The 24,382-nt window shown below is 45.7% G+C and overlaps 1 protein-coding gene across 2 annotated transcripts in view; it reads right to left on the bottom strand.

Annotated features, from left to right (window-relative positions):
• Positions 1-24,382, bottom strand: part of STXBP2 (syntaxin binding protein 2) — a 669,892-nt gene that overhangs the window by 4,257 nt on the left and 641,253 nt on the right. The gene's annotated exons all lie outside the window — the stretch shown is intronic.

The following is a 24,382-nucleotide window of genomic DNA, read 5'->3' as shown; positions in this document are numbered from 1 at the left end:
GGTAGGCTGTGTGGCACCCATGGCATTTAGAGTGGGTACGAGAGATAAGTATCGGTTGTTGGCAGAAGTAGTGCATTTGTTACTTAATTTTGCACGGTCCACTTAAGATGTCCCTTATTAGATATGTAGAACCACGATTGATATTTAAAAAACAGAATGGCTGGAAGGCCCATCTAATCCCCCAAGTCCTCGGGTTGCAACAACACTGCAACCTTTACAGAGTGCCCCACGGGTGCCTTTGCGCTCTCACACATTTCCTTAGCCTGTAAAAAATGTTTCTTGCTAGAGCAAATATTGTGTGTTTATGTGTCGGCTTTCATAGGAAAGGATGGGCATTGGATGGATGTGAGGCACCAACTAGCTCAGGATTGTGGCTTAAGATGTCCTGAGGAAATTAGGCTAATGTTTGCAGGCTTAGGATGTTCTGCTGTGTGACTGAACTATTAATATAAATATAATGGAGAGAGGCAGTCAGCGCAGGTTGTTTCAAGGTTAGACTTGTTATAAAACATTAAACACAAATGAAAGTAATCACCCTCATGTTATATGCTGGCCACTACACTCCTAACAAACATCACTTTACTTCCTCCAGCAGAATCACTGCCCACAGCAATTGTTAGAATTATACAGTTGAGGTTTACTGATTGCATGCTTCATTTTCTGACTGGGATAGATGGAGGTTATTATTTTCGTACTCGATGTTGTGTGTTGTATTTGTTGGTGTTGTATTGTCTTTTGTCTTGAGATGTTTAGTTTTCTACTATAAGATAGGGATTTGTGGTAGTGTGTTTGGGTTTTAAAATTTTGGATTTAAGTTTGGTTAGGTTTAGTCAATTGTTATTATAAGTATTATACAAATTGAATGCATATATCTGGTGTATTGGATATGTACATGTAACTTTTCTCTTGAGTGTTTTATTCTCAGAATCATAAATAAAATATATTTTTTAAAAATGTCAGAGGATGAAGCTCCCTCTTCTATAGTCTAAGGATCAAGACGTAAAAAATGTCACAACATTAGAAATCATTCTAATAATGAGGATACAAATTAGCACAGCGACTGCTGGAACTAGGAATTGCTTCTCAAGGAGAGTGACTACTGCATTTATAAGTACAAAATAAATCACTTACCTTGATCTAGATACATCCTGGAGCAGTGCAACTTGTACCACAAACATTTCACCAGCAGGGGGACGAGGCTTGCCTCTGTGCTGACCCTCTATCGGTCAACTCATTGGTCCCAGAAGAAATAGGGGGGCCAGTCTAAATATAGAGACACCATATCCTGTGATCCCCCACCACCATGATCAGCAGTTAAGAGACCCAGAGAGGAGGAGCTACAAAAGCATATGCTTTCCTCCTGCATCGCAAAGCACCCTCTCAATGTGGGACAGATCGGGAGGGTGATGAGGAATCTATTGGAACAGCCATCCTACAAAAACAATAATTCCAAATCTAGGTAGTTTGCCCTTCTAATGGATGGCGTCCTCCCACACATGCATATGCCTCATCTAAAATCATGGAACACTCGGGGAAACATCCATCTTTTCTCTAACTCGCATTGTTTGGATAATCTAAGACTAGCCAATTGCATTTGCCTACAATAAACCTGGTTAACCTCTGTACCAGTCTTGGATGGCTCCAGTGTTTTTGCCCAACTGGCCAAAAAAAGCAAGGAGGTAGGCCCTCAGAGGTTCTGATCATTAAGATGGAAAATTCCCTGGGTTTGAGTGGCCTAACCATTGATAACCTGCCATTTGGAGTATTTGGGGGTGGATTTCTCATCTCTGGATGGTAAGGTAATAATCCTTATCATCAATATCTATTGGCATAAGGGGATTGGTCTGGTGAATGGGTTTGTGGATAAGGTATGCCATTTGATTGATGACTTCACTGTGAGGTTCATGAATAGGAGAATTATTTTGGTGGGAGATCTGAATGCTGTTTGCGATTCCCAATATTCCCCTTGGGACCTGGATGGGACCATTGTTGACCTAACTGAGAAGAGACATTCGGGGCAGATCTGGCTGGTGGGTCTAGGCGGACGAGGCCTCCAGTCTTTAGTGGGAAGAAATCGGAATGGCATACTTGGCGTAGGGGTATTAGCTCCTCCCTTCTATATTATATCTATGTAGACTCGTTCTTAATGAACTGTTGTATGTCTTTCGATGTGCTGGCAACTACCTGGAATGATCATTGTATCCTAACTGCAACCTTTGATTGGATAATGAAGTCCTGGGAATATTGCCTGCAACCTCGGGTGGCTCCCACTGTAGCTGGGAATTCAGTAAAATGGACTGATTCTAATATCGGCCGGTTGAACCAGAAACTAAGGGATGTACTCAGCCTATCCACCCTAGGCTGCAAATTAAATAACTTCAACTCAAGTGAATTCCAGTCAATTATTGGCTGTCTAGTCTCTGGGTTATCATCTGAAACCAACTTTGGAAGGAAGAGACCCGTCAGTCATGCCCATTGTTATAATGAGGAGTTGGCTGCTGCAAACACCAACATGAGGAGGGAATTGAGAGCCATACAGCGTACGAAATTTGATGAGAACTCCAGATATTATCTGGCAAAGAAGATCAAACAGTCCTACAAGAACATATATAAGTCACTGAAGCATACCCTCCTACAGCGAGATGCAGAAATAAGGCTGGGGATCTGGATAAACGCTGAGGTTAGTGTCTTCAGGCACTTTGTGAATGGCCAGGATTCAAACTATGTAGTCTCTTAACTGAACACAATTGCAGAACAAGACTGGGTACAGTCCTTTGAGAGAAGGTTTGGGCAACCCAGTATTGCATCCGACAAAGCAGCTGAGATAGTAGATTATCCCCTTTGGGAGCCCCAATTGGATATTAATGTGATCTACTCCTTGATTTCCAAATGTAAAAGATCTAGAGCGCCAGAGCCCAATGGCCTCACTAATAACACCTTTAAGGAGAATCCAAATATTTGGGCAAACCTACTATACCTGGAATTTAAGGACATACTCTCCTATAGGGTGACGCTGGACTCCTGGAGTACTGCTCATCTGGTACCCATTTTCAAGTGAGGGAGTAGGTCGGATTCAACTAATTACCGGCCTATTTCGCTGATTGATGCTGACTAAGATCTTTTCAGCCTTTCTGCTCTCACACTTGGAAGATTGGACCCGACAGATACATCCGCTTGACCAATTGCAGACTGGATTTAGGAAAGACCATTCAGCCAATATCAACAGTCTTGTCCTCAAGTGTGTGCAAGAAGAGGCTTGGAGATCATCAAAGGGTTGCACTTATGTGGCCTCGATTGACCTCTCAGCCGCATTCAACTGTGTTGCTAGAGGGAGACTACAGGCTAAATTGGCTAAGGAGGGTGGGGGGCTGCCAGGGGGGCTCTTGAAAATCATCAGTGGGGTACATGAGTTTATGGAATCCAAATCAGACTTAGTGAAAGGGGTGATGTGACTCGAAGAGTTCGATCCTACTGGGGTGTCAGACAGAGCTGTGTCTTGGCCTGCTGGCTGTTCAATAAATATTTCTCAGATGTTGCATCGATCCTTGAGAAGGAAGGATTAATTGCACCAAAGGTGGGCCAGGCAAAAATTGTCTGGCTTGCCTACGCAGACTACCTATTGATCTTTGATCTAATTAGGGTCGGACTGCAGAGGTTATTAAAATATTTTGAGAACTATGCTAATCTAAACTGGTTTACCATTAACCCTAATAAAACTAAAATCCTTTCCCTTAAAAAAACCAAGGTGAAGAGAACTGGGAATGTTAGCACTGTTGGTGGAATGCCACTGAAACTATTGGAGAGTATTAGATATCTGGGTTTCAAAATTGCTGCCTATAAAGGGTCAAATATAGCCATTGAGGCTTTGCTCCATAAGACTAAGCTACTGGAAGCACAGATGATCAAGATTGACCGAAGGTTCGGTAGATTCTCCCTCAAACCTGCTTTAATGTTTTACGAGGGTAAAATCGCACCGACTTATTGGTTGTAATTGAAATCAAATAGAATTCAACAAATTTTGAACAAATACGAGGGCAGACTATGGCGTAGAACTCTTGGTCTACCTAACTCAGTCGCGTTACCAGCCATAAGATTGGAGCTAGGTATTACATCTCTCTGGGCAAGGGTACAGTGGGCCTCTTTGACCTTATACTCGAAAATGATGGTCCCCATACCTAATACTCTGTACCATCTAATGGGGAGAAATGTGATCCGCAGCACTGTGCTGACTTCCTTAAGAGAAACATCTGAGTTCATCCTATGCAATATTGTTATGCAGTTGGAGACCCTGGTCAGTAATCCAATGAGGGTCAAAAAGGCCGTATTCGACTGGGATTGGATCCAGACTATTGATGCCTTCCATTCCTATACCTCACTTAACCACCTGATATATGAACATAGGTGAAGAGTCTCACCGGCCATGATTTTGGCATAGTTCCCGAATAAATATTACCGCAGAACTCTGCTTAGGGCACACGATGGAATCTACTCCCTACTAGAGAAGTACAACAAAGGAGGAAGCAAATAACGATTGAAGCAGCTAATTGCCGGTTATGCATGGAGAAACTAGAAACTAGGCATCTAGTCTTGGAATGTGATCCATTACATGACCTACCTTAGAGTGAAATATCTAGTACATCTAGATGTCAACTCTTATGCTTTAATGAGGAATTAGCCTGGCAGAAATGCCTTAACATTCGTAATACACATGAAGGTCTCGCTTTATCCAGCTTTAACAAAAGTTTGACATTTTAGAAATTGTGCTACTGAGGGTATCCTTGAGGGATATGAACTAAATCATTGAACTATTAGATAATTCTGTATGATGGGTTAATTGTAAAATGAATTGATTGATTTGTATGCGAAGCGGGTACAGTTTCACTGTTTTATTGCCTTGGTTGGAATTCTTAATCTTATATTATTGCCATTTTATTATCCGTTTATGACAGCTTTGTAATTGAGCCATTTCGTTTTTTAAAATCTTTTCTTGATTCTTCTTATTGAGCTTTGTGCTTTTTTTTTAAAGCAATGATTGTGTTTTTATATCTTCTTGGATATTTGCAATGTTTTTCTTTTCCTTTTGTCTTTTTAATTTGTAAAGGTTTAATTAAATCAATTGCAATAACAAAAAAGATGCATATGCCTCATTTTACATACACTCCCATAGCAGACCTGGAACCTGGCAGAAGGGGGGGCACAGTGAGAGAAACTTATCTGACCAAAAATCTTTGCAAAACTGCTTGCCCATAACTAGCATCTTGTGAAGCATAAGTGACCACACAGTCATGCTCTTCAAAGGTGCTAAACAAAGTCTACATAGTCACTTGACAAATGTCCAGCACCATAACCCCTCTTTGAATAAGCCCTAATGACTGGAGGAGCTTCCCATGCTTGCCAATTTATATCACTCTGAAATGCAGATGATCCACCAGGACACAGGATGCTTAGGGACAGCAACACTCTGTCTTGTCCCTACAAAAGCCACAAAATCTGTACTTTCTGAAATCTTTAGACCCATCTGCAGAGGAACTCGTGGTCCACTTTTTTCTCCCCCTTGGATGGATGAGAAGTCAGGAAAAATACTCATACATTTATTTTTTGGTTTATGTGACACCCAGACCAACTTAGATGGGAGTTAACCTTTTCCCCCTTGAGAAAATCAAATAACGTGATTTTACTTAAAGTGCTTGTAATTCACGTACCCTTCTGGCTAATCGAATAGCCCACAGAAAGACAATTTAAGAGTTACACACAATAGGCAAGAATGAAGAGGCTGGAAGGGAGAGACCATAAAAAAATGGGAGTACTAAATGTAGATCTTGCGATGGAACAACAAATTACTTTTGGCATTGTTGGGTTGGAGCAGGCTGGGACATGCTGAAAAGTCCTCTCAGAAACTATATCACAGTGGGAATGCCAAAGTAGTACCCTCTGCTCTGCAATCCTCTTAAAAACAGATGCCAGAAAGCGGTGATCCATCTCAATCTACAGTCCCGCTGTGGCCAAGGATAGAGGAAACAAACACTGAGGAGGACTAACAACAAAGGGGATCCAACTCCATCTCCTCTCACCAAACACAGAACTATTTCCACCAGCAGTTGCAGATCACATTGTGAATGGTCTTCAAGAGGAGAGAAATCCCACCAGGACATCTTCCAGCAAGCACCAGTGCTCAGCCTCTCTGCAGCCAGGCATGGTGGCTAAAAGTGCTGGAATTCTGATGATGTATTGCCCTTCGATTGGTGGAGAACATCCATTCTCTTTGCAAGGCTTCAGGGAGGACAGATGGTCATGCCGACAAGATCAAAGTACCATGTCTTCCAAGCTCAGTTTGGGACAAATTGGATCGTCATTTCCCAAAAACTCTAATCTCTGGTGAATCTGTGGATTGACGGGAATCAATGGGAATGCGTAAAGGAGATTGAATGCTCAATCCACCAGAAAAACATTCCACAAAGCCCGTCTTGGAGGAACTTTTGAGGAGCACAACTCGCACTACCTGTGGACACTGGAGGCTAACAGGATAATGTAGGGGTTCCCCTTAGGTTGGAGATTTCTTCAAGAACCTTCTGGAACAACTCACATTTGTGAGAGACACCGAACCCTGCCTGCTCAGGTAATCCACCACCCCCATTCTCCATCCTGGCGCGATAGGCTGCTGACAGGAAAGTGTTGCTCTCCAGGGAAATGTTGCTCTCCAAGGCTCAAAGCTAAAGCTGCATTGCTTCCCTGCACAAGGGGAGTGACCCCCTACAGACCACTCTTGTTAAGACAGTGCATATACAACTTGATGTACATCAGGATCAGAACACTCATCCCCTGAATCAAGGAAATAAAGGCATTTAGGGCTAGTCGGATTGCAAGCAGCTCCATCCGATGTAACTGTAACCGGGTCTCTCCCGTGCACCAAATTTCTCTCACCCACTCAGAGATTACTGCCAAATGACCACCCTAGCTTTTCAGGGTAGCACCTGTCACTTCGTGGCCAAGGTTTCTAAAATGTATCCCCTGCCTTCAAGACGTCTCTTTGGGCCCACCATGCCAGAAACAGAGCAAATTGAGTCGAGACTCCGAGCAGGTCCCACATGTTATCCAAGAACTTAGACACTGGGCTCAAAGTAGACATTGCAATGACTTCATCCTCAGCTAGGCTTTTGCCAAAGTGAAAATGCAGGACGCTATTAGACCTAGAAGACAAATAAAGGCTGAAGATGGCATAAAGATGGAGCTCTCCAACTTTTCAACCACCTAATAAATGTTTGCGACCATGTTCTCTGGAGGAAAAGTCTGTCCAGTACAAGTATCCAGGACAACTTTGATGAACTGGAGTCTTAAGATGGTGTTACCTTGGAGTTTGTGATCTTTAGCGGGAAGCGCTCAGGCTGTGAAGGGGATAAGAAACAAGTTACTTACCTGTAACTCCTGTTCTCCAGCATGGGTCTGGCATAGATTCACATGCTCATGAATACGATGACATACCAGTACACATATCCAATCAAGGGAGGTGGCAAGGCTCAAAAGAAGTAAAACAGTCACCAGTGGAACAGACTCACCTCAAGTGAACTGGCCGACCCGGGACTACTCCCTGGAATCCCTGTCGATGCAGTAGAAGCTTGTGAAGGTGTGCATGGACCTCCACGCAGCAGCCCTGCAGATTGCATTGCTGCGATGGGTCTTGTGGAATGGGCTCTCGGCGGGCCAGGAAAGGCCAGCCAACGACAGTGCATGATGCAGCCAAAGAGACATCTGGAGATGGAACGCTTCAAACAAGGCCTTCCCGTGATTCACAGGTTCAAAACTGACGAACAATTGAGAAAATCTTCCGAAAACCCTTCGTGTGTACCATGTAAAACTTCAAGGCACAAGCAACGTCCAGTGAATGTAAAGCCTTCTGCGCTGGCGACAACGGGTTCGGGAAGAAGACAGGCAACACCAAAGGCTTGTTGAGGTGGAACTCTGACTGCACCTTCGGCATAAAGATGGGGCGTGTACGCAGGACCACCCTTGAAGGACAAGTACGGCTGTTTGCAAGACAGGGCCTGAATCTCCCTGACCCGCCTGGCCGAGGTGATCGCCACGAGGCAAGCCGTCTTCCAGAAGAGAAACTTGAGTGGGGCTTGCTGCATCAGCTCAAAGGGGGGCCCCCATGAGCTTAGTCAAGACCACATTGAGTTCCCAAGCTGCAGCAGCAGAATGCACTGGTGGAAAAGTTCTGAAGAGGCCTTTGAGGAACTCCTTGATGAGTCTGTGCGACCAAAGGGAAGGCCTACACAGCACCCTGGTGTAACAGGATATGGCGGCCAGGTGCACTTTGATAGAGGTGTGAGCCAGTCCACCCTTGGCCAAGTGAAGTAAGTATGGCAGGAGCTGCGGGGCTGTGACACACACAGGAGTAATCTTCGGAGTCCGGCACCACAAGGCGAATCGCTTCCACTTATGTCCATAGCACATCAATGTCGAAGAAGCTCTGGCCCTGGCCAGGATGTCCTTACATTCCAACGGCAGTGAATAATGTCCAAACTCGAGGGCTGCAGGAGCCAGGCCCTGAGGCTCAACGAAGCTAGATCATGGTGCAGAACTGCCCGGCTCTCTCAGGTGAGAAAATCGGGAGTGGAGTCAGCCGGATGGATGCGGCCGCTGATAGACGTAGCAGGTCTGGATACAAGTTCTGTTGCGGTCACACTGGAGCGATCAGTATCATCCTGCAGTGATACTGTCAAGAGTGTGTTAATTACTCGTAGCAGAAGTGGGAAAGGCGTAAAGGAACGAGAAAGCATCCCCCATGCTCCTCTGCTGCAGGAACCTGCTGGTGAACCTTTGACACTTGTAGTTTGCCGCGGTCGCAAATGGGGCGATCTGGGGCTGACCCCAATCACGGAACGGAAGAGCCACTTGGATCCTGGTGGAGCTCCTATTCGTGGCAAGAATGCAGCTCCCTGCTGAGAGAGTCTACGATGGTGTTCTTGATGCTCGCCAGGTGAAAAGGGTCAAGGAACATGTCCCAAAGAATGGCCCAGCGCCACAGGGCCCCGAGCCTCCTGGGAACAAGTTGGAGAGCACGTCCCGCGGCTTCCAAATGTAGAACATGGTGGTGGTGTTGTCTGAATATCCCCACCACTTTCCCCTTCACTGAGGGCAGGAACGACCTGAAGGCCCAGAAGACCACCCGAAGTTCCAGGACGTTGATGTGAAGTTTTTTTTTCATCTGGTAGCCAGAGGCCTCTGGCATGCAACTGTCTGGTGTGTTCTCCCCAATCTTTCAGGGAGGCATCCGTGGTGACTACCTCCTGGTACAGAGGGACATAAAATGGTGCTCCTTGCATGAAGTGAGGGCACATGGCCCACCACTGAATCACCCGCCGGAATTCTTCATTGAGAGTGATCTTATCTAAGAGCCTGAGACCTGCAGCCACCTTGCGTCCAGAAACTCCTGGAGAGGCCTCATCTGCAGTCTGCAAAGAGGGACGAGGTTGATGCAGGAGACCATTATGCCGGAAAGCGATTTGATGACTCGCACTGTAACTGACTGCGGCAACAGGCGCTGTACCTTCCTCAGGATGGCCATCACCCTCTCTTCCGAGGGAGACGCCAGACAAGCGACTGTGTTGAGTCGGCACCAAGAAACAAAGCATTCTGCGATGGCTCCACGCAGGACTTCATATAATTTATGGAAAATCCCGGATTCGTCAGCAGATGCACAGTCCTCGCCGTGTAATAGCTCGCCAGCACATGGAAGCTGGCTTGGACGATCCAATCATCCAGGTAATGGTAGACGTGGATGCCCTCGAGACAAAGATGCGCCACCACTGGAGCCAGTCACTTTTTAAAATTCTTTTTGGGCTGATTTCAGGCCGAAGGGGATCACCTTGAACTGATAGTGTTGTCTCCAAACCTCAGCAACTTGTGGTGCTTCCAGTGGATGGGGACGTGAAAGTAGCAGTCTCCCAGTTCTAGCGATGCAAGGAAGTAGCCTTCCTCCAGTTGGCAGAGCACATGCTGCAATATGACCTTCCTGAACTTCTGCGACTTCAAGTACTTGTTGAGGTACCTTAAGTCTAGGATCAGCCCACACCCTCCTGACTTCTTTCGGACCAGAAAGTATCTGGAGCACACACCAGACCCCCGGATGCTCTGGGGGATGGGACCTATCCCCCTTCTTTAACATGGCGTGACTTCCTGCAGCAGCTCCGCCGCGTGCTGTTCTTGTCGAGGCACAGGAGGAATACAAGGACACCTGCGTTGGAACTCCAAGGTGTGCCCTTGCTTGAGAACATCCAGGACCGATCTGTCCATGGTGACTGTCTTGTCCACACTGACAAACTTTGCCAGCCAGCCTCCCACTGGGGTGCACAAGTGGGGCCCCAAGACACGGCCGGTTCTGCTGTCCTCCGCAGCTGAACGCCTGTGAGCGACCTCTGTACACGAAGGCTGTCACCTTTGGAGGACCTGCTGGACTTTCCTGTTGAGGAACGAAAGGACGACCAGCACTGTTGTAGGGTCTCTGCCAAATGTTCCATCTCAGTGTCAGTTTTGATGGTTTGAAGAGACTTTCCGACGGTCTTGCTAAAAAGGGTTTCTCCATCAACCGGCATGTCTACCACTTTGGACTGGACATCCGGTTGGAAGTTGGTGGCCTTCAGCCATCCTTGCCGAAGGATACATTGTTGAACCGTGTGTCCGCGATGTCCAGCGCCACTGTAATGGCGTGGTCCGATGCCACCTTCCCCTCCTGGAACAGACCCAAGCACTCAACTTTCTTGTCTTCAGGAAAGAAGTCCTTAATAGGGCCTAACTTATACCATAGTTCCCGGTTATAGCGGGACAGAATGTCCAGGGCATTAGCAGCCTTAATGGTGGAGGCTGCAGTATAAATTATCGTTTTGCCTATCGGGTCCTGCTTCTTCCCCTTCTTGTGCAGAGGGCACCATTGATTGGTTCGCCAAGCACTTCCGGCCAGTGGCAGAGACAACCAAGACGGGAGAAGGTTGGTACCTCAAGCACTTGGGGGCCAAGCCCGGGACCCTGTATTTTTTCTCAAGTCGATCCCGCTTGGGCGGCGCTTAGAGTCTTTATCAGCGCTAAGCCCTAGCAAGGGAACAGACATGATGGGCTCTGAAACACGAGCGCAATACAATTAAAATATCAATTCTGTCTACACTTGCGCCGTTGGTACCTTTCTTAGTCTCCTCAGGAACCAGCTGAAAGAGATCAGCGGCCCTGGACATCAAGACTTGAAATGAGCCGACCTCGTCGGTGTCCAATGCCATAGTAGCTGTATCTGTGCAGTGCTGACTCCCTAGTTGGAGTCAAATCTCGATGTGGTGGTGTTGGTTGACGCCTTCGGCCTGCTAGTTCCTTTGACTTAAGCTTGAGCTAGGGTGAGCTCCCGGCGAGAAGCCTTAGGGAGCTGCGAGATGGGGCAGGTCAAGCGTTGGGGGCAGCCTTTGCTGGATTTCCAACACTAATGTGTGCAGCATCGTCAGAATGGCCAATGACATTTCCTTTGGCCGAGGATTGAAAGGAACAAGCAGCGTAGGGTCCGGGCTGACCCGCCTCCTCCTGCGTGGGGGGAGAACAAGGCTCATCCCGTGGGGACCCCCCCCACCAACAGACATGACTCCATGACCTCTTTCGTGGTCCAAATAATAGTCCTCAGGCAGATTGTCGTTGCATTCATCTGAGCTTGTATAGGTCTGCACAGCTGGAGGGATCCTACCCCTTTCCTTTTCCAGAGACATGTGGGGCGGAGTGGCGAGGGAGTTGTTCCTATCGCTGGGGCACCAGTTGCCTTAGTCGGCGCTGTAGCGGTAGGGACTCACAAGGAGTGGCCGCTGCCGTGACAGTGACACCATCTTCGTGGCCAGGCCCTCCTTCGATGAAGACGTGAGGATAGTTGACGAGGTTGTAGTCTTCATTGATGGGGTCATGATCTTCGATTATGAAGTTGTTCTGGGAGGCTGAACAGCTGATGGAGTTATAGACTTGGACGATGGTGTCGCCAAAGGGGGCAGCAAGGGCCACCTTTAGATCTGTCCTTTGTTGGCTTGTCCACTGATGGTAAGCACAGCTTTGAAGGAGTCAGGGACTTTCTCTTACAGGGTGCACCCCTCACCGGGAGACTCACCGTCGAAGTAGTTGGTGACAGCTATCGCGTCCTCCCCGAGCTCGAACCAACAGCTGCGGCGAACCCAGTGGGACTCGCGTTGTGGAGACTTTTCTTTTGGACCCATAAGGGCGGGCCATCCTCAAAGGACCTCAACCTCCTTTCTGAGGTAGTTTGCTCCGGGGACCAGCCAGTCCTGGGTGAGGCATGACCGTGTCTGGAAGCAGAGTCAGCGGCCTTGTCTAACTTGAGCTACGCTGACAGCGAGCTGTAGTGATCCTTCATTTTCTTCAAAAACCCACAGCAGACCTTGCCATCCCTCATCATGGTCCAGATGCAGGCAATACAAACATTTATGGTGTCGATCCTCGACATACACATTCCTCAATCCACACTTCGCTCAGAGTTTGAAGAGGAACATCTTCTCCTCGGATATGGTGGAAAGGCACAAAGTATGCCGAAGCCCATGCCTTCTCTAAACTTCTATGGAAGAGCCACGATGTAGGATAATCTCCAACGACATTGGATCCCAGCTGTGGGTAATCGACCTTCAGTCGGAGGATGATGCATAAATCTGTCAAAAAATGTGTCAAAATTTGCTGAAAAACTCGAAAGATGTAACAATTGCCCTGAAATGGGCTCCTAACACTGATGCGTGCTGTAAATATCTGAAGATGGCCACCAGGGGTGAAGCTTAGGGAGAGGACGGCCATTGGATGGGGGGGAAGTATGGCCAAGAGTACAGTGATTGGTTTAGAGGAGAAATGAAGTTTTGGAGCTAAAGCAAAACCGTTTTACTTTTTATCGAGGATTCCCAGCCTGAAGACAGGAAATATTCATGAACATGTGAATCCATGCCAGACCCCATGATGGAGAATTGGTGTGGTTAAGATTGGATACCACCTACTCTGGAGAAAGTGCTCTGATGAACCAGGTGTCCAGGGAGGGCAAGACGTGAATCTTCTCTAGTGAGATGAGCTACCTCCACATCATCAGCCTGGTAAATACCTTTGGGATGGAGGTCAGCCCAAAGGGCAGAACGCGGAACTGTTAAAGAGGGTTGCCAATCATCAACCTCTTGTACTTCCTGAGCCTTGGATGAGTAAAAACATGGAAATAAGCGTCATGAAGATCTAGGGACACCATCCAGTCCTGGACATATAGGTCCTGAAGGACCTGGGCCAGAGTCAACCTCTTGAACTGGTCCTTTTCTCAGGAATTTGTTCAGGAGTACGAGGCCCAAGATGGGATAAATGCTCCCATACTTTTTGTGACCTGCTCTGTGACTGCCTTCAAAAGAAGGACTTTAATTTGTACCAACAAGGGCAGATCCTGGGAGGGTTATCCTTGGGTGGTGGGGATCAGTCGGACAGCTTCTTTAGGAGTAGGAGGCAATACCCATGGACCACAATTTGTAAGGCCTATGCATCTGAAGTTGTAAAACACCACTCGCTGATAAATTCCAATATCCTTTCCCCCCAATGGATAGCGAATGCACCAAGGGGATATTAAACCAGTTTGAGATGCAGTCACAGAGGGCACAGAAGATCCCTGGGACTGACATCTCTGGGTTCCTCAAGCTATGCCTGGGTGAGTGGACCGCATCTGGGTGCCTTGCAAGGCTGTAAAATAAGTCTTAACCATACGGGCAAAGGATGCAAAGCATATTAATCCTCAATGCATGCCAAAGAGGAAGTCCAGAGGAGGGGGTGGTTGTTGCTGGCATCTGCTGCACGTAAAACCTAATGACTTCTGCTGTAGCTTTCATTAAATGTAGAGATTCATTGGGCTCATTCTATCAAAAGGCAAAAGGCAACAATTGCCTGTATGATGGGGGTGAAGCCTAACATTCTCATCCAGGAATAGGTCAGAGTCACAGAGGCTGTCTCCATGGCATTGGTCATAGTCTACTGTATGCAATCCCATCTGAAGGGCTGGCATGCAGCCTCTTTACCTTCCATCACAATAGCATTAAAGCCAACTCTTTCCCTCCGGTTGGTCGTCTGCCACAGCAGCTATCACCAACCAAATTACACGGGAGTACTTGATTAGGGCACATGAGAAGTTAATGGCTTTCAGAGCTTTGATGCCTGTACAAAGGATTTTCTTACCAAGGCTTCATGCTCGCACTAGAGGGAGATTTAATGCTCACCATCGCAGCCTGCACCACCAAGCTTTCATGGCTGGCTTGCTTTGACAAATACAGTGGTTCTGTAGAGGCAGGTCTAGATTTTGTTTTACTAGGTCCCTGCTCACTGTAATAGCAAAGAATGGGCATTGCCACAGACCCAGAGCCGGTTCAGCCACCGCAGTGTTGAAAAGCAGGACAGTTTCTTCTCATGGGCCCATGTCAGGTAGATATGTCAAGTCGTACTGTTGGACCGTACTCCTAGGCCCAACAATAGAACCCACAATTGTTCGGCGAAGGGCTGCATTGGGGTGATTATATGGGGAGGATTCCATAATGTCTAGGTCAGATGATGCGACAAAATCCAGACATCAGCGGCCGGCGCAAACTCAACAGTTGGGCCCATCAAAAAGAAACTCCTCGGTAGTGTGAGGAATCAGTTATTTGTTTTTTCTCTGCAAGGGGGAGCCTCCCCCTTTGAGCTTGGCAGGTGAGCCCGCTCCGCAAGACTCGCCCCAGGGGTCTGGGCATTTCGAACCTCACTGGGAGACGGTCGCTTAGGGGACAAGGACTCCTGTTCCTGTGAGAAACTCCCTAGGCCACACAGCCTAGTAAGATACATGGGAATAACTGCTACAAAGACTAATGTACCATATACCTGATGGCTGAAGGTAATGGTAGAACCTACCAGCACGAAATGAGAATATGTCATTAAGCGGTCATTCATACTTAACTGGGATGAGTGGAGAAGGTTGAAGAAGCAAAGAGTATACAATGCCAGGGAAGCTCCATGACGTGAGAACGCCTGGATGTGGCAGACCAGAAAACAGTCGCGGAGGCTGCAACTTTCAAAGAGTAGCTGAATACCTGAGCGAGACGCTGGAGAACCAGCGTATCCAACAATGGGAGAACCGCTGTACCGCAGGAAAGCAGAGCCCTGCTCCAGGTGGTGGCGAGACCACGTCTCTACCGTTGTGGGCAGGGAGACCAACCATACATGCAAAGACCATTCGAGAAGACAACTGGCAGCGTGAGCAGCTTTCAAGCGGTGAGGCCTGTGTACAGAGCTAAAGTAATTGGGAACGCAAGCAGCTTCCCAAACACCCGCTCTGCATACGACAGGACAGCCGAAGACAAAGGTGCAACAAAGAAAGGAAGGAGAAAACCAGTACTGGAGAAGAGCACATGAGCGAATGCAAGAACTTGCAACGTTGCCCCAGCCAGCAGAGAAGCAATAGGGAGAACGGGAGGTCACCGGTGCAACAGAAGACGAGAAGAGGAACTCGTCCCAGTACTCACAAAGAGTTACTTAATTGGAACGGTATAAATATGAGAAGGAGGGAACTGAATAACCCTGGATGCGAAGTCTATGAAGGTTCCAAACCAGAACCTAATAACAAAGGGAAAGTACTATGAGCAACAAGCTGAAAAGATAAGAACCTGTGACAAAGTCTGGTAACAGAGGAGGACAGACAGGTAAGTGGGGAACTATCAAGTGGGCAGAAACCAAAGAGAGCCTGGATCAATAGATTATGGGAGGTCTAAAACCTCCAGCCAACAAGTGAGAAGTATCACGAGTTAGGTTTGCATAAATACTTTGTTAAAGAGAATATCAAATCCAAGAATGTTGCAGAGGAATTAGAAGAGTAAATTCAAGAAATAGAGAATTTTACTGAAGATTCTGATACATGAATAACAACCAGATTAAAGACCATGACAAAGAAGCTGTCGGAAAAGACTGGTTTATCAGGAGAATCAAGCCAATCTCTTGGAACTGCAAATTTAATTTTAGTTGTAGGGTCTCACCCCACCCCCCCCCGCACCCCCAGAACAGAGAAAGTTGTACAAGTCTCTTATTTAAATAAAAGTAATTTGGAAATATCCTCCAAGAGTCTGACTCCTTCTAACCCACCACAAGAGCCAGATCCCAGCACACATTTCACAATAGGGCTCCCTTGAGGGAGTGGTATATAGGTCATGCCTTTTCGAATGAGAAAGGAATTTCTCCCCACCCAACATTGGGCCCAGCAGTGCTGAATGCCAATTTCTTTTTAGGGATGAGAGCAGAGCCTGCTGGCTCCTTTTTGAAGCGCTGCTAGCCCCAAGCTATGAGTTGCGACTTTCCTTCCCAGTCAGGCATGAGGGAGAATACGTTGACATCAGAAAAGATGTTTATCTGGACACCTATCATTCTTCAGCTGGAGAAGAGGCTGTGGGACATTGTACATTTTTGTTCAAGGAGTCAGATGAGGCTTGCACTTGCCTGTCCCAGAGGGACCAATGATTCTTTTTCTTTTTATACGCTGAAGAGGAGTGGCAGGACCAACACCTGCAGTAAAAACACTTATGGTGTTTCTTGTGGGTTCACCAATGAGAGGCTCTTTCTCAGGTGGCGGAGATGCAACACCCTGCCATCCTCAGCAAAACAACCTCTGGAGGCGATTTCTCTATGGCTCACTAGGGTGTGGAGGGGGAGATCTAGCATCACCTTTACTGCTTATTCACTGATTGCTTTGGGGTTCATAGCTTGGAAGGAACCACTCTCCGGGACGTTGTGGTCGACCGCCAGACATCACATGAGAGTCAGTTAACATTTTAGGAGGTACTGTCCATGCACCGCTAGAACCCAGGGGCTTTAGACGAACCTGCATGATAGATGATTTTCAATCACTAATCTTCAAGATGAGTGTGCAGAACAAAAGGAACTATGGTCACGGAGCAAAGTGTGTCTTATGTAGAGTGGGTACCATCCCATAGAACAGGTCAACGGGCCGTGTTCGTTCTCGCAGAGGGGCGCCTATGGACTATTTTTTAATTTTTTTAAGGGACTTCGGTTTAGTCTCCCTAAGTTTCCTAGGGTCATCCAGGCGTGAACCCCTTGCTCACTGAGAGCTCAGAGAGGCACAGCTCCACCTCACTGATGAGGCCCAACAAGGCTGAAACACTTGTATGGGGTTGCTGTTAGTACTCTTGTTCAGAACGGAATTGCCATAGCATTTTGGTGCTGGACTGCCCATGTGGGTGGGACAAAGACTGATATGCAAATGGATATTTCCCATCTGTGGAAGGTACAGTGAGCTAAAGTGTGGCTGCAGACTCTCGAGTGGGTACCATCCTATAGAACAGGTCAATGAGCCGTGTTCGTTCTTGCAGAGGGGCACTGTAAAGAGTTTCCTCCGTATGATAACGAATAAGCACACAGACAGATAGTAGGCGGTATTTTGTTTCAGCAACAACTTTTATTCATTGTAACTTTTTTTTGTTTCTTTTTCTCTTAGAAAAAAGAATATGTTTTCTTCTCTTCAGACTTCTTGGATTGGAGGTACTTTTCAGGCAATACTCTTGGTTCATGTTCAGGTAAGTCTCTGAAAACTTTCTCAGTGTCTGTCTATTCTCTCTCTTTACTTCTCCTCTGACCCTAGTTCAATTATCTCAGTTTGTTATTACAGTCTCTTCGACTCCTCCTGTCTAGTTCTGTTATGTACATCTCTTCAGATAATTCCCATCAACTCTCTCCTCTCTTAATAGTTACTTACAGTCTGTTAATCGTCCTTGGATCTCTTTCTTCTTGGTTTTTCTATACTTTAAATTAATTGTTCTCAAATTCATCTTTAGGTAGCCTGTTAGAATATTAATAGTCAACCTCTTGTACTGTTTCTATAGTGCCGGCGTAGTAAACGTTCCTAGCGGTAACCTTCACTCTTTTCGTCTCTTCTCGATAAAACAGTTTGCCTTTCTTGGATTCGTATCAATCAATGTCCATTTCACACTATGAGACTCTGCCCATTCAAACGGTCTTGGACTTCCACGTACCTTCTATTTCTTTACTTTTCTCTCCTTACGTTCTGGGTGCGTATGGTTTTCTCTGTATATTTGTCTCCTCAGCTGTTATCGCGGATCAGCAGGGCCACCTGAACTCCGCCCCCTCAGCTGTTATTGCGGCTCAGCAGCGCCGCCTGAACTCCGCCCTGCTCTCTCACCTTCCGACATTGGGCTGCACTGATTCAGCGTTTCACCGGCCGTCGTGAAGACTTCCTCCGTGACCGAACAGCTAACAGGATACACACCATCTTCCAGAGCGACGCTGTGTCGAGCGTTTCTCTCCGTTTAATGAAACTGGCAGCGCGTCTCTCCTATTCAAGAAACTGGCAACACTGAACTTATATTTACATAGCGATTATGACGATCGCTTTAACTTCGCATGAAGAACTTCAGATAAGCGCAACTTGACTTCTTTTATAACTTCAGTCAACTTCTTCTTTAAAGTACTCTAGTAAACCCACTCATAACCGTCGTTCAAGATCTCATCTCCTTCTGTCTCCTAGCAACAACACATGTAAGCAAAGAAAACAGTTGTTGTCAGAATAATGCACCCGGAATTGGAAGACAGACTCTGATTGGGCAATATTACTGTCAATCACTCCTTTCAGCCTGATAGTTAGAATTAACCCTTCACATAGCCGATCAGCCTAGTATTGACAGAGCCAGATTGCACACTAACTGGGTGTACTTCCTACAGTAGGTTTATCACACACACCCCCCTTCTAGGCCCTTACGCTCGGGAAGGGAAGTGTTACGAGATAAAAAGTCTGCTTGGGCCATCAACCTTCCAGGGAGATGCACTGTCCTGAAGGTGAAAGGTTGAAGAGAAAGAAACCATTTGAGGAATCTGGGTTTGTGTCTTTGTTTTGGGCCAACCATACGATGGGGTCATGGTCGGTCATAAAAGTGAACTCCCGGCTTAACAGATAATACCGCAATGCCTCTATGGCCCACTTTACAGCCAGACATTCTTTCTCGATTGTTGCATAATGTAGCTTGTGAGGAAGTAACTCCCTGCTTATGAAGAGAACAGGTCTTTCAGCCTCTCCTTGCTTTTGGTATAACACGGCTCCAAGGCCTGTCCCAGATGCGTCCGTATGCAAAAATAAATGGAGCTGAGAAATCTGGACAATGTAGAACTGCTTTTTCCGTGAGGGCATTCTTCAGGTTATTGAAAGCGTTCTCTGTCTCAACAGTTCGCCATTCCTTTGTAAGTGAAGCAGATATCATCAAGAGATTAGTCAAAGGTGTAGCCAATGTCAAAAAGTGCAGGATGAATCTCCTGTAATATCCCAAGAAGCCAAGGAAAGCTCTAACTTGTCGGGCATTCGTAGGAAATTGTAATTTTTTAATAGCAGCCAATTTTTCCTCTTGGGGTTTAATGACCCCCTGTCTGACAAAATATCCCAAATATTTTGTATGGAAATTGGCCATGAAAGCCTTTTTAGGATTTACATGAAGTCCGGATTGTTGTTACACTTGAAGTATGGCATCCAAATGTAATAAATGTTCGTTCCAAGACTGACTAAAGACAATAATATCATCTAGGTAAGCTCCCACATAATTTTCATGACCTTTAATAATTGAATTCATAAGTCTCTGGAATGTTGCAGGCGTGCTAGCAACCCAAAAGGCAGTACTGTAAATTGAAACAAACCAGAGGGCGTGGCAAAAGCCGTTTTCTCCTTGCCGTCTGGATAGAGAGGCATTTGCCAATACCCTTTTGTAAGATCTATGGTTGTTAAAAACTTTGCTTCACCTAATTTATCAAGTAAATCCTCTATCCTAGGCATGGGATAGGCATCAAACTTCGAGATCCCATTCAGCTTCCTGAAATTCATGCAAAGACGAGCTGTACCATCCGGTTTGGGAACCAAAACTATTGGTGACCACCACTCACTACGTGAAGGTTCTATCACTCCAATTTCCAACATCTCTTTGATCTCCTTATTAATTGACTAACTTTGCCTCCGGTATTCTATAAGATCTTATCCTAACCACATCTCCAGGCGGGGTTTTAATGTGATGGCAAGCCAATTTCGTCCTTCCTTGTAATGTGGAAAATGTCTCGGTATATTTACTGATAAGTTTTAGCAGTTGCATCTTCTGATTATTAGACAAATCTTGATTTATATTTAACGCTTCCACTCCAAGTTCTCCTTGTAACTGTGGAAATTGCTCCATGGGTATTTCATTAGGGTTAATCATTGCTATACTTGACACAGGCTCCATCCATTTTTTAAGCAAGTTCACATGATATGTTTGTATCGGCACTCTTCTGTTGTTTTGTCTCACCTTATAAGTCAATGGACCAAGGACGACTTCTATCACATACGGTCCCCTCCAGGCTGCCAACATTTTATTTTCTGACGTTGGTAATAGCACCAACACCTGATCTCCTTTTTTGAATGTTCTCAACTGAGAATTTCGGTTGTAATAGTGTTCCTGTTTGGCTTGAGCTTGTAACAAATTTTCTCGTGTGATGTTCTGCAACTTCTCTACCCTTTCTCTAAGTTGACTGCCATATTCTGTTAAGGAAATCTCTTGACCAGGTTTTTCTTCCCAACTCTCCTTCAAGATGTCCAGAAGAGTTCTCACAGGTCTCCCAAACAGTAGTTCAAAAGGGGAAAACCCAGTCGAAGATTGAGGCGTGTTCCGAAGTGTGAGTAATATCCAAGGCAAAATTCGGTCCCAACTTCTGCCTCCCGGCTGTACAGTTTTGCGTAACATCTGCTTAATCATCTGATTGTACCTCTCAACAAGGCCATCGGTTTCTGGGTGATAAACAGCAGTTTTCAAATGTTTTATTTGTAAAATTGCACAAACTTGCTCCATGACTGCTGACAAAGTTAGTTCCACGATCTGTGCCAATTTCCTTTGGTATTCCTACTCGGCTTATAAAAAGGTATTAATACATCAGAGATGTGCTAACAGTTAGTAGACTTAAGAGGAAAAGCTTCTGATTATCTAGTTGCGTGATCCCAAATTACTAAGATATATTTATGTCCCCTGGAGGATGGATCTAATGGCCCAACAATATCCAAACTGATCCTATTAAAAGGTTCCAAAACAATTGGCATGGGTTGTAATGGGGCCTTCTTAATATTCGCTTTATTTTTATTTTGACATCGAGGAAAAGCCTGACAAAATCGGGCTAGTTGAGCATATAGTCCTGGCCAAGAAAACCTTGCCAATATTTTCTGTGTGGTTTTATCAGTTCCCAAATGCCCTTCACTTATTTGCAGGTGGGCCACTTCCATAACTGTTTGGTAATACTTACTGGGTACTAGCAATTGTTTTACAGTAACTCCGGCTACATCCTTGCTGACTCGATAGTAGAGACCCTTCTCCCGAATGAAGTAGGGCCCTTTTCCGGGTATATCACCTTGAGCACTTGACCTAGAATTTCCCAATAGTGGGTCTAATTCTTGGGCCATCCTAAAACTATCACCCCCCTCATCAATTTTCCAATCCACTGCAATGGGAAAAACATTTCTTTCCCTCCAATATTTCTTCAACTTCCTTATTGTAGCTCTTCTTTTCCTCTCTTTGGTTAGAGGTACAGGAATCTCATGATGGTAAAAAGGGGCATTTTGTAACCAATTCTCTTCTACTTTTTTTATTATTCGTGAAAAATTAGGGACATCCGATCCAATAAGGAGAGGCTCTGGCAATACCGGCATCACAGCTGCCCTGACCTCCATTTGTTCCCCAGCCACCTTTAGATTTATCTCTTTGGTAGGGTAAGACCTTACATCACTGTGGACACATCGAATAGGAATTTTCCTATTCGAGTCTCCTGTATTACCTACGAGTTCTGTACTTACTACTGTCTGTAAGCTGCCTGTATCGACCAAGGCTCTTGTTGGTTTCCAGTCTACCTCAGCCTTGCAGGTATAGGTATAAGAGGATCTTGGGACTGTTGCCAGTTCTTGAAATTCTCCCTCTTTAGGAACTTCTATGGTTCCCACGTCCATGGGTTCCACTTTGACTCTTTTAGGACACATTGTTGCTAAGTGTTCCCATTCACCACACACGAAACACTGTATTCCTTTAGGAATTACACTCGGGGTTCGAATCCCCGCAGGACTTTCACTACTTGGTCGTAATCTAGTGGGTTCCCAATCCGTTTTCCGGAACATCGAGTTCGGCCATCTTGTAGCATTCGTGAATCTTGTGGAAGAATTGCTCAAGCTTACGGACGCCTTGGTATTCGCCAAATAGGTCATTGTATGACCCTGCCCAGCTTTTTGATGGGCAGAGGCAATGTTTATTGCCTCAACAAGGCTGTGGCGGTGATGTTGACGGACCCAACGTTGCATAGGTGGAGGAAGCGCTTCAATGAATTGTTCCAGAACAATTTTCTCTGTCATTTCTTGTGTCATGGTGGTGGTTGTTTGTAACCACTTATCTCCTAGTTCTTTAACCCTGTAGAAAAGTTGATGTGATGTTTCTTCCGCTTGTAACTTAATCTCTCGAAACTTTAGCCTATATGCCTCTTCATCATGACCTAAGCGTTCAAACACTACTCTTTTCATAGCCATATAACTTGTTTCTCCAGTTGGGTTCGCTGCCTTGTAGGCACTCTGCATTTCACCAGTCATGAGTGGTGCGATATAATGGCACCAGCTTTCATTAGGCCACCGGGCATTCCTCACCACCTGTTCAAAATTCACAAAGAAGTGGGCGGGGTCTTCTCCAGTAGAGTATTTTTGAAGGACCGAGGCCAGTACTTGAGAATGACTGCGTCTGTTGGTAGCCTCTAATAACAGCTTGCTGGACTTGTATGGCCTGTTGAAAAGCTTGCCTATCCGCTTGTGCTTGCTGGCTTTGTATTTGTACAACTTGTTGGAGAAGTTGTTGACCTTCACTCAGCGTTTTAATGAGTTGTTCCATGGGGTTCTATTCCTATCCCACTTCTGACACCACATGGTAAAGAGTTTCCTCCGTATGATAACGAATAAGCACACTGACACAGATAGTAGGTGGTATTTTGTTTCAGAAACAACTTTTATTCATTGTAACTTTTTTTTGTTTCTTTTTCTCTTAGAAAAAAGGATACATTTTCTTCTCTTCAGACTTCTTGGATTAGAGGTACTTTTCAGGCAATACTCTTGGATCACGTTCAGGTAAGTGTCTGAAAACGTTCTCAGTGTCTATTTATTCTCTCTCTTTACTTCTCCTCTGACCATAGTTAAATTATCTCAGTTTGTTATTACAGTCTCTTCGACTCCTCCTGTCTAGTTCTGTTATGTACTCTCTTGTCCACTATAATAAACGTCTCTTCAGATAATTCCCATCAACTCTCTTCTCTCTTAATAGTTACTTAGTCTGTTAATCGTCCTTGGATCTCTTTCTTCTTGTTTTTTCTATACTTTTAATTAATTGTTTTCAAATTCCTCTTTAGGTAGCCTGTTAGAATATTAATAGTCAACCTCTTGTACTGTTTCTATAGTGCCGGCGTAGTAAACGTTCCTAGCGGTAACCTTCACTCTTTTCGTCTCTTCTCGATAAAACAGTTTGCCTTTCTTGGATTCGTATCAATCAATGTCCATTTCACACTATGAGAGTCTGCCCATTCAAACGGTCTTGGACTTCCACGTACCTTCTATTTCTTTACTTTTCTCTCCTTACGTTCTGAGTGAGTACGGTTTTCTCCGTATATTTGTCTCCTCAGCTGTTATCGCGGCTCAGCAGCGCCGCCTGAACTCCGCCCCGCTCTCTCACCTTCTGACGTTGGGCTGCACTGATTCAGTGTTTCGCCGGCCGTCGTGAAGACTTCCTCCAAGACCGAACAGCTGACAGGATACACACCCTCTTCCACAGCGATGCTGTGTCGAGCGTTTCTCTCCCTTTAACGAAACAGGCAGCGCGTCTCTCCTATTCAGGAAACTGGCAACACTGAACTTATATTTACAAAGCGATTATGACGATCGCTTTAACTTCGCATGAAGAACTTCAGATAAGCGCAACGGCGCAACTTGACTTTTATAACTTCAGTCAACTTCTTCTTAAAAGTACTCTAGTAAACCCACTCATAACCGTCGTTCAGGATCTCCTCTCCTGTCTCTTAGCAACAACACATGTAAGCAAAGAAAACAGTTGTTGTCAGAATAATGCACCCGGAATTGGAAGACAGACTCTGATTGGGCAATATTACTGTCAATCACTCCTTTAAGCCTGATAGTTAGAATTAACTCTTCACATAGCCGATCAGCCTAGTATTGACAGAGCGCACACTAACTGGGTGTACTTCCTACAGTAGTTTTATCACAGGCACCTACGGAATATTTTTTGACTTTATGTAGATTGGCTCTGGAAGTGACTGC

The sequence above is a fragment of the Ambystoma mexicanum genome, chromosome 3q (genome assembly GCF_040938575.1).
Source record: "Ambystoma mexicanum isolate Mex_15411 chromosome 3q, UKY_AmexF1_1, whole genome shotgun sequence".
NCBI classification, from domain to species: domain Eukaryota; kingdom Metazoa; phylum Chordata; class Amphibia; order Caudata; family Ambystomatidae; genus Ambystoma; species Ambystoma mexicanum.
Note: the sequence above shows the minus strand (reverse complement) of the source record. Positions and strands in the feature narration are given on the sequence as shown.